At 38.7% G+C, this 15,226-nt stretch overlaps 1 long non-coding RNA gene across 11 annotated transcripts in view; it reads left to right on the top strand.

Annotated features, from left to right (window-relative positions):
- The window catches only part of LOC140641542 (uncharacterized), a 292,971-nt gene that overhangs the window by 212,236 nt on the left and 65,509 nt on the right, over nucleotides 1-15,226 (top strand). For 2 of the 11 annotated variants that reach the window (XR_012038092.1, XR_012038091.1), the window contains one exon: nucleotides 6,961-7,062. The exons of 7 other annotated variants lie outside the window; for them this stretch is intronic. This is a non-coding gene — a long non-coding RNA (uncharacterized lncRNA). 2 more of the 11 variants (XR_012038095.1, XR_012038094.1) reach the window with 1 other exon arrangement.

Genomic DNA, 15,226 nt, shown 5'->3' with positions numbered 1-15,226 from the left:
AGATTAAGCTCACAGGAGTCCCAGTCACGCCTTTTTCTTCACACTGAGCCAGTCCCCAATTCCTAGGATTAAATCTTATTTGAGAAATATTTTACCACCTCTAGCCTCAGCTTATGAAACTCCATATGAAGCTATCCTGGTTTTTATTTCATCTTTATTCATATTAATTATACCTATTAGCACCTACCTTGTTCTATTTTTTAAAAAATTTTATTTATTTATTCTTGAGAGACACAGAGAGAGAGAAAGAGAGGCAGAGACACAGGCAGAGGGAGAAGCAGGCTCCATGCAGGGAGCCTGATGCGGGACTCCATCCCGGGTCTCCAGGATCAGGCCCTGGGCCGAAGGTGGTGCTAAACTGCTGAGCCACTCAGGCTTCCCACCTACCTTCTTCTAAAGGAATACCCCCATATCCCATCGCTTCATCATTCAGATGAAGCCCATTCCCTACTCCAATGGATGAATTCTGCTTTTCTCTTACAAAACCTTTTACCAGTATAGAAAATTAAACTCAATCCAGCAGGCCAGAGCCTTCTCTTCACTGATAGCCATCATTATAAAAAATAGTTGCTTGCATATCTAGATATTTGAAGATTATTCCATTTGAATTCTCTAGAGATATATTCAGCTCATTAGTTGAGAGATTCTGATACTTCACTAACCAACTGGTAACCTAGTCTATGGCAAAATCATATGTCTACTGGAGTTTGCCATGCTACTCTAACAGTTAACAAAAGGTACAGCGCAGGGCTGTGGACCCGTGTTGTACTGACCCAAAGAAGTCACATGCATGACATCTATCATTGGCAGGGAGGTGCATTAATGGGTGTGTTGCTCCACTTCATGCCCTCCAATGAAATGTTTTGATGCCTAGGAAACAGTAGAAGAAGACTTTTAAGAAGTAACACATCAAAGCAATATCCAGAAAGGGCCTGAAAAGTAATTTCTTTTAAGGAGGACTTGCATAGATAACACATATAAGAACATTCCAATTCTGAATCAAACAGTACTTGGTTCAAACTCTGGTTTTACCAGCAACTGTTTAAGCCATCTTAGAGTAGCATTTTGATCCCTTGGATGTTCTATTTCCCTGTCTATAAAATGGAAATAATAATATATTAATTAGTTTTCAGAGTTTTAAAAGTCAAATCAATATACTGTACAGTATACTGTAATAATCTACCTTTAACATAAACTGAGTGACTTTGGGGAAGCCACACAAACTGTCTGTCTCAATTGCCTCATTCGGCAGTGGGGGATAATAAGAGTGCCTACTACAGAGGATTATTGTGAGGATTTAATGACTATATTAGTTGTTATTTGTCATTACTATAAATTACCCAAGTTCTTTCATAGAGCCATGAGAGATGATGGGAGTGTTATGACTCAACCAGGCTCTAGCCCAGGGCTGCTGTTAGGTTGCAATGAAAAGGAGCCAGGAAACTTTTATTTGAGTTTAATGGTGATAGTTTGAGTTGGACCAACCAAATCTTTGTGGCTTTACTGCCAACAAAGTGAAACCACTGGCAAAATTCTGATAAAACAGAATGTGAGCCTCTGCCTGGCTGGTCTTGAATAACTGACCACTCAAACCTCAGTGTGCTCACTTTTAATGGAGGATATTGGATGAGTTGATTTCTGAAATTCTGTATAGCTCTGAATCATACTGAGTTTCTAGCACATAAAAGCCTGTATCTCATTACTTGTCATATATCTTAAGAAATATTTTTTAAACTATAGTTTTGAAAATGTTTTAGGTAGGGAAGACTAGCCTAGAGCCTTGCAAATTAAATATACATGCATGAAAACATGGTAGGTAGAAAAAATTGTAGGTCTATTTGTTACTGTATTATTATTTCAGTATCTATCATACAGAGGTATTTATGAATTTCATATTTTAGACTTTCCTATTCTTTTCCATTTTAAATAAATTTTAATGCTCTCTTTTTTTCTCTATGAACTTCCTTTCACCTTTTTTCTTCTCTACATAAAACAGATGTTCTAATATTCAGACATAAAGCTATATTACTTGATGAAGGTGGAAAAGAGAAGGAGAAAACAGCAGGAATCCAGACTTGCTTCACTGGGCTATTAGGAAATTTGAAGTATTTGGGTTGCCTCCTGGAAAAGGTGGTCCAGGTCAAATATTATTAACTTTCTGCTTTTGTTTGTGATTTTATAGTTCAATTGAACTCTTGGAAAAGGACTCTCTGCTTATTATTTTTGTTTTTGTCATTGAAAGTTTTTCAAATGCCACACGAAGTCCCTGAAAATCTAAATGGGACAAAGTTACATTACACATTTTTTTAAAGCCCAGTACTACAATTATGCTAATGTAATTAAGCTTCATGAATATAGTATGCAAATCAAATTGTCAAGAACTATACCAAATAGAATTGTTCTTAAAAGTAGAACAGATTGGTTCTGAAATTCTTACAAGGATCGCTGTTTCATAAATTCCTAAGCAGAATATCATTTTGTATGATGGAAAAAGTACTTTAAGAATATCATAATAAATATTTAATTTGCACATTTTTCTCCCTGGAAGTGACACATTTTGATGTAAAGAAGAGAAAAATTATATCTGTTTGTAATGGAAAGGTTTAAAATATCAGTACCTGGAAAGGGTTTGCGTGTTTTATCCTTCTTCCTCAGCTTTATTAAGATATAATTGACATATAGTATTATGTAAATTTAATATATAATATGTGATGATTTGATATATGTATGTACTACAGAATAGGTACCACAATAAGGTAACATATCCACACATCCATCACCTCACATAGTTACCTTTTTATGGTGAGAATTTTTAAGATTCACTGTCTTAGCAACTTTCAAGTATAGCATACAGTATTGTTAACTATAGTCACCACGATGTACACTAAGAATTTACTCATCTTATAACTGGAATTTTGTACATTTTGACCACTTCCATCTCCCCCACCTCTCACCTCTGGTGAATACCAATATGCTTTCTGTTTCTGTAAGTTCATGTTTTTTAATATTCCACATATAAGTAGGATCAATAGGATTTGTCTTTTTCTGTCCAATTTATTTCACTTAGCATAATACCCTCAGAGTTCATCTATGTTTTTGCAAATGTCAAGAGTTGTTTCTTTTTTATGATTAAATAATATATAGATCTCACATTTTCTTCATTCTTCTATTGATAGACATTTACATTGTTTTTATGTCTTAGCTATTGTGGGTAATGTTGCAGTCAATATGAGGCACAGATCTCTTAAAGGTAGTCATTTTATTTCCTTTAGATATATATCTAAAACATATTCCTGGATCACATAGTAGTTCTATTTTTAATTTTTTGAGGAACCTCCATGTTGTTTTCCATAGTGACTGCACCAATTTAGATTTCTAGTAACAGTGTTCAGGGATTTCCTTTTCTTCACGATCTTGCCAGCACTTATTATTTCCTGTCTTTTTGATGTTATATCTCAAATGTGAATAGGCTTTTCTCCAATTGAAGCACAGCACGATGCAGATGCACTCTCTTATCTTTCATGAAAAATAGCTTGAATGGAGATGTTCTATGTGGTGTTGATTCCTACCTCATAAATATAATAACAAAAAAGCTGGTTTGAATCATCAGAGTGACCTGAAATTCCTTAGCAGTTATCCTATGAAGGTCATGAGGAGCTATTTGAAGGATCATTGAGGAAGATGGTTATAACTAGGTTGTTGCCTCTGCTTTGGGCCTTCTTGCCTCTCATGTGGACCTAGCTCTTATGTCTGGTTGTTTGCTGTGACCCTTCTCTGATTACCCCTTGACCCCCCAGTGTCTAAGCCTGTAGAGAACCAACCAAAAACAGGATCATAGGGGAAATAAATACAGGTAGGAAGCCTGAATTGTTTTGTGTGTGATCTTTTATATTATGATTATAGTTCGCTCATTTCAGAAAAATGAGAAACAAACTGAAACAAGGAAAGAAGAGAAAACCCCAAACCCGTAACCCTATCGCTAAGAAATCTTCTTTGATATCATCTTAGTATTGTCTAATTTTTTGTTACTTTTTTAGTATTAATGCATACATTTTTGTTTAGGTAATCTATAGACATACACACATATATAGATTTTTAAAAAGATTATTTGTTTATTTGAAAGAGAGAGCATGAGAGACAGAGCAAGCACGACTTGGGTACAGAGGGAGAGGGAGAAGCAGACTCCGCTGAGCAGGGAACTCTATGCGGCACTCTACTGAGATCATGACTCCAGCCGAAGGCAGACACATAACAGACTGAGCCACCCAGGCACCCCATATATTTTGCTTTTTTAACTGAAATAGTGTCTTTGTATTTTCTGAAGTTACTTGACAACATTTTTAACATCAGGATACCATTCCAGCCTATGAATGTAGCTTGGTGTACGTAATGCTCCCCCAGTGGTGGGCAGGGGGTTTGAGCATATTAAAGGGCTATTCCTAGGCTTTAGCTCTGTTGGCAGAGACTAAAGAAGGCAAGTGAGAAATCCACCTCCCTGTCATTTAAATTTTTTTTCTCTGTCCATCAAAGTGGAATATTCTGTGAGATGACTATATCCAAAAAATATAAAAGTAGTTCTTTAGACACACCAAAATTGTACTATAATAGGTACAACCTAGGCCTTCTACTAAAGTTTAACAAGATTATGAATTTCATTTTGAAAAGAAGGATGAAACTCATTATTGAAAATATTATCTGCTCAACCCAAATCCATGATTGATTGATGCTGTGGGTGGTGTTTGAATCAGTTACTCCCATTAGCTTAATTAAATAAATGATTGTACTGGCACAGAGCTTGTATAGCTTATGTTGATTCATTTCTGCCTAATGATCATTATGGGGTTGTATACCTTGACATCTCTTCCCCAACCTTCAGTTTTGCAATAAAATTATTTTTAGGTTGAGTCACACACTGGCTAGTACTCTGCAACCATTCACCACTAACAGCCTGACCTTTGCATGAGAAGATGATGCCTCAAATGGTAATTCCTTTGTAATGTCGCATCTCTTTTATCCATAGATTCCCAGAGGCCTCCCTTCAGTAGTTTCTGTTAAAACTTTTGTTTTAATTTCCTCTAGGTTATTTGTGGCTGATAATAAATAGAAGTTTCCTTTCCAAAGAGACTAAAGTGTAGCGGTAACAGTGTTAAATTTTACCAGTGTCTTTGTAGACTTTAGCCTTGCATTGTGAGGAATGCAAGAGGCAGGTGACATTAAGGCTGTTGTATTTCTTCCTCTCCATGAGATCTCCATTCCTAATTTCTCTCTTGAACTCCTGTCTTAGAGCCCACTTCTGCTGCCCATTTATTCTGGCTTGGCCCTCTGGAGCCTAAAAGCTAGCTACCCTATTCTGAAATTTATCATCGTCAACCAATTCTTGATTTTTTTTTTCTCTATTTCAATTGTTGGCTTCACCATCTTCTTAATCACCTACACCGGAAATCTAGGAATCATGGAGGTTCCTCTAACTTCCTCATTCTTCACTCTTACTCAGCTGGAAAGTGCTGACATATCCATCCCTACATGTTTCTCAAATCTGTCCTCTCCTCTGAATGCTCTATTTTGGACTTGTCTCATCATGTGATTGAATTATTTTAACAGGCTCCTAACTAGTTTGTACAGTTCCAGACTTTTCCACTTCAAACCAATAGCTCTACAGGGACTTTCCAAAAAGCAAAACTCATTTCTCTGTATAAAACTCTTGGGTCCTTCCCAGCATCTGTGCCATGTTTTTCAAAGTGTGGTCTGCTAATCATCTGCTTAAAAATCACTGAGGGAGGGGCATTGCACAAAATTCAGATTACTGTTCCAAAGGCTTTAGAATTAGAATCTAGTGGGGACAGAGAGCCCAGGGATTTTCAAGTGACTAAGTACTCAAAACTTATGCATCACTGACTTACCTGTAGAATAAAATTCAATTTTCTCCTCAGATCTGTCTCCTGCCTACATCTGTGGACTCTTTTAACTTCATGGTTTCTGCCCTACTAAGAGGGAACTGCTCTGAGCATCCCCACAGATCACTGGCTCCCATATGCCTGTCTTTACTAGCTCATCTTTAGTAAAATGCCCTTTCCTAGCTTCTTGGTCTAGTCATGACAGTTAGGCGTGGTGGTGGTGGTGGTGGTGGTGGGGTCTCCTCTTACCTTCATATTCAGGATATGGTCTTCAGAGCAGTAGCTTCCACTTCACATGGAAACATGTTAGAAATGTGAAATCTTAGCCCCTACCCCCAGATGCACAGAATAACAATCTGCATATTGACAGTTCTCAGGTAATCTGTACACACAATTCCATTTGAGAAACCTGCTTTGGGAAAAGTTCCTAGACGTCTCCATTTGGACAATGTTGTGCTTTTTGCAAGTACTCTTAGTATACTCTATGTATATACATCTGTCTCTTCCACTAGACTGGGGGCTCCTGGAGGGCAAGAAATCCTCCTTATTATCTCTCTATTTTCAGCCCCTCTTATTGTGTGTGGCACATGGAGTGGCTCAACAAATGTTTGTTTATTTAAACTGAACTGACCTGTAGGTCAGCCTGGAACTAAAAAGCTGGATCCCTGATGAAATGTCCTTTTGCACAGATTTGGTTGCACTTTCATTTTTGGATGCTCTTGCTTTTGGCTGAGCTGATGCTGTTTTTGCCTCCTCTTTCTAAATTCACAGATGGTCTAGAGCGCTTGCTCACAGAGAGTGGATTGCTGCCCGATGTAGATTGCTGTGGGCCAAGCAGCTGGGCTTCCCTGTTGGTTACTGGCCAGACCCTGCTGATTGAAGCTTTCTTCAGGGACTGCATACTTGTTTCTTCTTCCAGGAGGAGCCTCATTTGAGTTCAGATGTGTTTGTGTGTGCTGTGTGTGTGTGTGTGTGCAGGAGAGATTCTTGGTTGTCAGAATGTTGTGTCCTTCCACTCATCTAAGTTACTGAAGTCACTTAATGCCTTTTTCACTTCAATCTCTAGCACGAAACCTCTGTGACTGGACTCCAAAATTGATTCCAACTAATAGCTTTCTATCAGTTTCCATCCTCTCTCTTGTATCATTGGACTGCAAACTACATAAAGGTAGAATATGTCTATTTTTACTTAAGATTATATCTCCTAATATTATATCTCCTAATATTTAGCGTGGTGCTTGGCATATGTGTGGAATGAATGAGTGAATGAATGAATGACATATATCAAAGTGCTAATGTAGTGTTACAGTCTCAGGTACTTTTTCCTAGATAGTCTTTTCATTATTTATTTTCTCTCCCTCCCTCCCTCCCTTTTTTCCTTCCTTCCTTTTTTCCTTCCTTCCTTCCTCCCTCCCTCCCTCCCTCCCTCCCTTCCTTCCTTCCTTCCTTCCTTCCTTTCTTCCCGATAAGCATAATCTTTTGGAGGTATGTTACATTTTAGAAGAATCTTTATTACCATTTTATAAAGCCAGTTAATTTTTATAATGCTTTTTTAAATACCAAAAATGCTTTTCTTAATTTAAATTGCTACACATATTAATTCATTTCTTCATTTAGTGTGGTTAGAAGCCCTAAAGAAAAATCATAGTATGATGCCTATGGAGTAAATTTGGTTTACATATATTTTTTTCCTTTCCTTTTCTTTTTTGGGGTGCCTGATATAGTTTATTTCAAAGTATTTGAATGTTTTGGATGGGGCATATACTATGAGACATGTATGCCCCAGGACCCAACATTATGATTGTCTTACATGCAGCCTGGTTTTCCCATTATCTTTTTGGACTGAAAATGTTTGTTTACAACCTTTGGTGTATAGGGAAACACATGGACCTTGGAATTAGGCTACCTGTGTTCCAGCGCTAGCTTTGGCATTTACTGGTTTGAGGGTTTCAGGTAAATCCCTGATATGTATTTTACATGTTAAACAGACATAAGAAAGTAATAAATTTATCTTATATCAGCCACAGACAATACCTTGACATTCCACAAATGTCAAGTTCCTTTTCTTTCTCTGACTTTATAAAAAAAATAGAATGTATGTAGATAGTGTGTTCTTGCTACTTTTTTCATAAAAACTTTCTAGATCCTTAGAGTCAGCATTCATAAATCTGTTCCCAATTCACATTCTTTACCCCTCATTTTTGAAATGGTCATGTTTTGCCCCTTACTGCATGTATGTAAGTATATGTCTGTTTCCTCCATTGTATTTTGAACAACTTGAGGGAAGATCTAGGTCTTGTCTTCTGCCTTTCCTACAGCACCCAAAATGCTTTGCTCAAAATAACACATAATACTTGTATGTAGAATGAAAAGTAGTTTACTTAAAAGCATGGTACTCAGAATTCTGGGGTTTTCTACTGACTGATTCCATCACTTCTTGGCTGGGTGATATTAGCCATCTTAATTAACTTCCACCAACCTACCAGATTCCTTATCTGTGAAACTGTGAGATGGGGAAAATAATAAAACCTATTTCCTAAAGATGTCATGAACATTCAATGAATTAATCTATGTAAAAGGCTAACACTAAGGTTCAATATTTTGTGTTTATTTTTATCTTCCTATTTTCTTTGTATATGGTTACAAGCTGCCAAATAAGCTGTAATTGAGCAACTTGGCATTGCTAATCCTCTCTATTCAATTTCAGGAGAAGTCATAACTGATGCTAGAGAAGAACAGCTTTTGATGGCAAAGCTCTAACTCAAAAGCCATAAAAATTTTTTTGATGGGGAGTTTTAAGATGCAGGAGGTAACTTAGCCATCAGGGTATTTTGGCTGCAGTTCATGACAAATAAACCTGTTACAGATAATTTATGTTGAAGCTGCTCATGTCGTATGGAAGAGGGCTCAATTTGCGCAGCACATACTTCTTTATTACCAGATGATTCGTTGAAAATCACAATTTGCGGTTATCTGCCTAGTGTAAGGGTTGCTGGTCATAAAAACATCATAGAAGAAAATTCAACAATGAATATTATTTATGCCAAAGACATACATTTGTATTAGCTCCACACATCCTGATGTGTGTGCATGAAAATTATGACAGCACCAAAAGTCCAAATGAGATGAGAGGAAGGGTGAGTGTCAGCATTTCTGATAAGCTATACAAGATAATAGTTTTGATACAAAATTGAGTTTAATCTATATACCAAAAGATTCTTTCCTTAATGACAAAGCCACATTTTCTTTGATACTACTATTAGCAAAGGGAATACAAGGGAGGAGTAAAGAAAAGACAACAAGTAAAGAATGGTCTTCTATACCAGATATTTCCAACATCCTGAATATTTCCTTGTACTTTCAATAGGCACAGGAAAGTAAATGGACTCATTCTGGCCTCATGGGTACCATCAAATGCCCTCCAGAAGCAATGGTGTAAAAACGATGATGATATTTGCTAAGTAATAGTGTTTACTTTGCAATTAGATGCCTTGCATGAAATGTCCTTTGTAGATTCAAATCTTTCTTTCTTCAACTTCAACAATTAAGGTGTTTTATTTTGATATGCAGCATTTTCTCCTTGTGAATTTTTACTTACTGTGATTTTGAGTTCTTCACATGTATAAAAGAAATTAGGCCCATCATAACCTCTCCTAAATATGTTCAAGTGGATACAAACGTGAGGGGAGATGGTAGTTCTGTGAGAAACACATATACCCTGATTTACTCCATATTGTATTTTCCTTTTTTTAACCTGTCACTTTGTTTCCTGTAGATACAATCTGAAGGTCTGCCAGTGTGGGAGACATTGATGCTTTAGTAGCTTCATAGTAGGTTCATGGGATGTTATGGTTATATAACAGTTTTTATTAATTCACGACATGTGATTATACGAATGTAGAATAACAAATGTGAGCTAAAAGACAGTTGTCATTTATAAATATATTTAACATTTGTTCCTGACTGCTGTGCTAATTTAAAGCTTATCAACATTATTTCATTTAAGTCTCAAAACAATTTTATAAAACAAATCTTATTTTTTACCTTTCTTTTTTTTTTTACAAAGGCGTACTTTGAAAAAGAAAAGGAAAAATCCACAAATATATAAAGTGATCTCTCCCTCCATTTCTGCTCTTTAATTTCACAGATATTTTGAATTAAGACATCAGTGTATGTACTTCCAAGTCTTTCTGTTTTTCAGTAAGCTTTCTTTAATAAACTCTTTATTTTCAGTTACCACAATGAGCTATGTTATTGAAAATATTTGTAAAATCCTTATTTTTTCATAGATAAATCATCTAATTATCTTTTCTATCACAAGAAATGCAGTGTAGGGAGAAGGGACAACATGGCAGAAGAGTAGGGTCCCCAAATCACCTGTCCCCACCAAATTACCTTTAAATCATCCTGAAAATCTACGAATTCGGCCTGAGATTTAAAGAGAGAACAGCTGAAACGCTACAGTGAGAAGAGTTCGCGCTTCTATCAAGGTAGGAAGACGGGGGGGGGGGGAAGAAATAAAGACACAAAAGGCCTCCAAGGGGGAGAGGCCCCGCGAGGAGCCGGGCTGAGGCCGGGGCGAGTGTCCCCAGAACAGGAGAGCCCCGTCCCGGAGACGCAGGAGCTGCACCGACCTTCCCGGGCGGAAAGGGGCTCGCGGGGAGGTGGAGCAGGACCCAGGAGGGCGAGGATGCCCTCGGGCTCCCGGGGACACTAACAGACACCTGCGCCCGGGAGAGTGCGCCGAGCTCCCTAAGGGCTGCAGCGCGCACGGCGGGACCCGGAGCAGCTCGGAGGGGCTGGGGGGCGGGAGCGCGAATCCAACAGCACAGGCCCAGGAGCACAGGGCGCCGGAACACAGCCCAGGACAGGCAGAGGCCGGGAGGGCCCAGGACAGCAAGGACGCTCCTGCCCCAGCTGAGCAGATCAGCGGCCCCGCCCCGGAGCCTCCAGGCCCTGCAGACGGAGAGCTCCGGAGTTCCTGCGGGGGCTGAATCCAGGGCTCCAGAGCGGCCCCGCCACTGGGGCTGTTGCTCCTGCGGCCTCACGGGGTAAACAACCCCCACTGAGCCCTGCACCAGGCAGGGGCAGAGCAGCTCCCCCAAGTGCTAACACCTGAAAATCAGCACAACAGGCCCCTCCCCCAGAAGACCAGCTAGACGGACAACTTCCAGGAGAAGCCAAGGGATTAAAGTACACAGAATCAGAAGATACTTCCCCGTGGTTCTTTTGTTTTTTGTTTTTTGTTTTTTTTTTTTGTTTTGTTTTGCTTTTTGATTTGTTTCCTTCCCCCACCCCCCTTTTTTCTCCTTTCTTTCTTTTTCTTTCTCTTCTTTTTTTTTTCGTTTTTTTTTTTCTTCCTTTTTTTTCTCTTTCTCTTTTCTTTCCTTCTTTCTCTCCTCTCTTTTTCTACTTTTCCCAATACAACTTGCTTTTGGCCACTCTGCACTGAGCAAAATGACTAGAAGGAAAACCTCACCTCAAAAGAAAGAATCAGAAACAGTCCTCTCTCCCACAGAGTTACAAAATCTGGATTACACTTCAATGTCAGAAAGCCAATTCAGAAGCACTATTATACAGCTACTGGTGGCTCTAGAAAAAAGCATAAAGGACTCAAGAGACTTCATGACTGCAGAATTTAGAGCTAATCAGGCAGAAATTAAAAATCAATTGAATGAGATGCAATCCAAACTAGAAGTCCTAATGACGAGGGTTAACGAGGTGGAAGAACGAGTGAGTGACATAGAAGACAAGTTGATGGCAAAGAGGGAAACTGAGGAAAAAAGAGACAAACAATTAAAAGACCATGAAGATAGATTAAGGGAAATAAACGACAGCCTGAGGAAGAAAAACCTACGTTTAATTGGTGTTCCCGAGGGTGCCGAAAGGGACAGAGGGCCAGAATATGTATTTGAACAAATTCTAGCTGAAAACTTTCCTAATCTGGGAAGGGAAACAGGAATTCAGATCCAGGAAATAGATTCCCCCCGCCTAAAATCAATAAAAACCGTTCAACACCTCCACATTTAATAGTGAAGCTTGCAAATTCCAAAGATAAAGAGAAGATCCTTAAAGCAGCAAGAGACAAGAAATCCCTGACTTTTATGGGGAGGAGTATTAGGGTAACAGCAGACCTCTCCACAGAGACCTGGCAGGCCAGAAAGGGCTGGTAGGATATATTCAGGGTCCTAAATGAGAAGAACATGCAACCAAGAATACTTTATCCAGCAAGGCTCTCATTCAAAATGGAAGGAGAGATAAAGAGCTTCCAAGACAGGCAGCAACTGAAAGAATATGTGACCTCCAAACCAGCTCTGCAAGAAATTTTAAGGGGGACTCTTAAAATTCCCCTTTAAGAAGAAGTTCAGTGGAACAGTCCACAAAAACAAAGACTGAATAGATATCATGATGACACTAAACTCATATCTCTCAATAGTAACTCTGAATGTGAACGGGCTTAATGACCCCATCAAAAGGCGCAGGGTTTCAGACTGGATAAAAAAGCAGGACCCATCTATTTGCTGTCTACAAGAGACTCATTTTAGACAGAAGGACACCTACAGCCTGAAAATAAAAGGTTGGAGAACCATTTACCATTCGAATGGTCCTCAAAAGAAAGCAGGGGTAGCCATCCTTATATCAGATAAACTAAAATTTACCCCAAAGACTGTAGTGAGAGATGAAGAGGGACACTATATCATACTTAAAGGATCTATCCAACAAGAGGACTTAACAATCCTCAATATATATGCCCCGAATGTGGGAGCTGCCAAATATATAAATCAATTATTAACCAAAGTGAAGAAATACTTAGATAATAATACACTTATACTTGGTGACTTCAATCTAGCTCTTTCTATACTCGATAGGTCTTCTAAGCACAACATCTCCAAAGAAACGAGAGCTTTAAATGATACACTGGACCAGATGGATTTCACAGATATCTACAGAACTTTACATCCAAACTCAACTGAATACACATTCTTCTCAAGTGCACATGGAACTTTCTCCAGAATAGACCACATATTGGGTCACAAATCGGGTCTGAACCGATACCAAAAGATTGGGATCGTCCCCTGCATATTCTCAGACCATAATGCCTTGAAATTAGAACTAAATCACAACAAGAAGTTTGGAAGGACCTCAAACATGTGGAGGTGAAGGACCATCCTGCTAAAAGATGAAAGGGTCAACCAGCAAATTAAGGAAGAATTAAAAAGATTCATGGAAACTAATGAGAATGAAGATACAACCATCCAAAATCTTTGGGATGCAGCAAAAGCAGTCCTAAGGGGGAAATACATCGCAATACAAGCATCCATTCAAACACTGGAAAGAACTCAAATACAAAAGCTAACCTTACACATAAAGGAGCTAGAGAAAAAACAGCAAATAGATCCTACACCCAAGAGAAGAAGGGAGTTAATAAAGATTCGAGCAGAACTCAACGAAATCGAGACCAGAAGAACTGTGGAACAGATCAACAGAACCAGGAGTTGGTTCTTTGAAAGAATTAATAAGATAGATAAACCATTAGCCAGCCTTATTAAAAAGAAGAGAGAGAAGACTCAAATTAATAAAATCATGAATGAGAAAGGAGAGATCACTACCAACACCAAGGAAATACAAACGATTTTAAAAACATATTATGAACAGCTATACGCCAATAAATTAGGCAATCTAGGAGAAATGGACGCATTCCTGGAAAGCCACAAACTACCAAAACTGGAACAGGAAGAAATAGAAAACCTTTACAGGCCAATAACCAGGGAGGAAATTGAAGCAGTCATCAAAAACCTCCCAAGACACAAGAGTCCAGGGCCAGATGGCTTCCCAGGGGAATTTTATCAAACGTTTAAAGAAGAAACCATACCTATTCTCCTAAAGCTGTTTGGAAAGATAGAAAGAGATGGAGTACTTCCAAATTCGTTCTATGAGGCCAGCATCACCTTAATTCCAAAACCAGACAAAGACCCCACCAAAGAGGAGAATTACAGACCAATATCCCTGATGAGCATGGATGCAAAAATTCTCAACAAGATACTGGCCAATAGGATCCAACAGTACATTAAGAAAATTATTCACCATGACCAAGTAGGATTTATCCCTGGGACACAAGGCTGGTTCAACACCCGTAAAACAATCAGTGTGATTCATCATATCAGCAAGAGAAAAACCAAGAACCATATGATCCTCTCATTAGATGCAGAGAAAGCATTTGACATAATACAGCATCCATTCCTGATCAAAACTCTTCAGAGTGTAGGGATAGAGGGAACTTTCCTTGACATCTTAAAAGCCATCTACGAAAAGCCCACAGCAAATATCATTCTCAATGGGGAAGCACTGGGAGCCTTTCCCCTAAGATCAGGAACAAGACAGGGATGCCCACTCTCACCACTGCTATTCAACATAGTACTGGAAGTCCTAGCCTTAGCAATCAGACAACAAAAAGACATTAAAGGCATTCAAATTGGCAAAGAAGAAGTCAAACTCTCCCTCTTTGCCGATGACATGATACTCTACATAGAAAACCCAAAAGCCTCCACCCCAAGATTTCTAGAACTCATACAGCAGTCCGGTAGCGTGGCAGGATACAAAATCAATGCCCAGAAATCAGTGGCATTTCTATACACTAGCAATGAGACTGAAGAAAGAGAAATTAAGGAGTCAATCCCATTTACAATTGCCCCCAAAAGCATAAGATACCTAGGAATAAACCTAACCAAAGAGGTTAAGGATCTATACCCTAAAAACTACAGAACACTTCTGAAAAAAATTGAGGAAGACACAAAGAGATGGAAAAATATTCCATGCTCATGGATTGGCAGAATTAATATTGTGAAAATGTCAATGTTACCCAGGGCAATATACACGTTTAATGCAATCCCTATCAAAATACCATGGACTTTCTTCAGAGAGTTAGAACAAATTATTTTAAGATTTGTGTGGAATCAGAAAAGACTCCGAATAGCCAGGGGAATTTTACAAAAGAAAACCATATCTGGGGGAATCAAAATGCCAGATTTCAGGTTGTACTACAAAGCTGTGGTCATCAAGACAGTGTGGTACTGGCACAAAAACAGACACATAGATCAATGGAACAGAATAGAGAACCCAGAAGTGGACCCTGAACTTTATGGTCAACTAATATTCGATAAAGGAGGAAAGGACTATCCACTGGAAGAAAGACGGTCTCTTCAATAAATGGTGCTGGGAAAATTGGACATCCACATGCAGAAGAATGAAACTAGACCACTCTCTTTCACCATACACAAAGATAAACTCAAAATGGATGAAAGATCTAAATGTGAGACAAGACTCCATCAAAA

The sequence above is a fragment of the Canis lupus genome, chromosome 10, assembly GCF_048164855.1.
Source record: "Canis lupus baileyi chromosome 10, mCanLup2.hap1, whole genome shotgun sequence".
Classification (NCBI taxonomy): Eukaryota; Metazoa; Chordata; class Mammalia; order Carnivora; family Canidae; genus Canis; species Canis lupus.
Note: the sequence above shows the minus strand (reverse complement) of the source record. Positions and strands in the feature narration are given on the sequence as shown.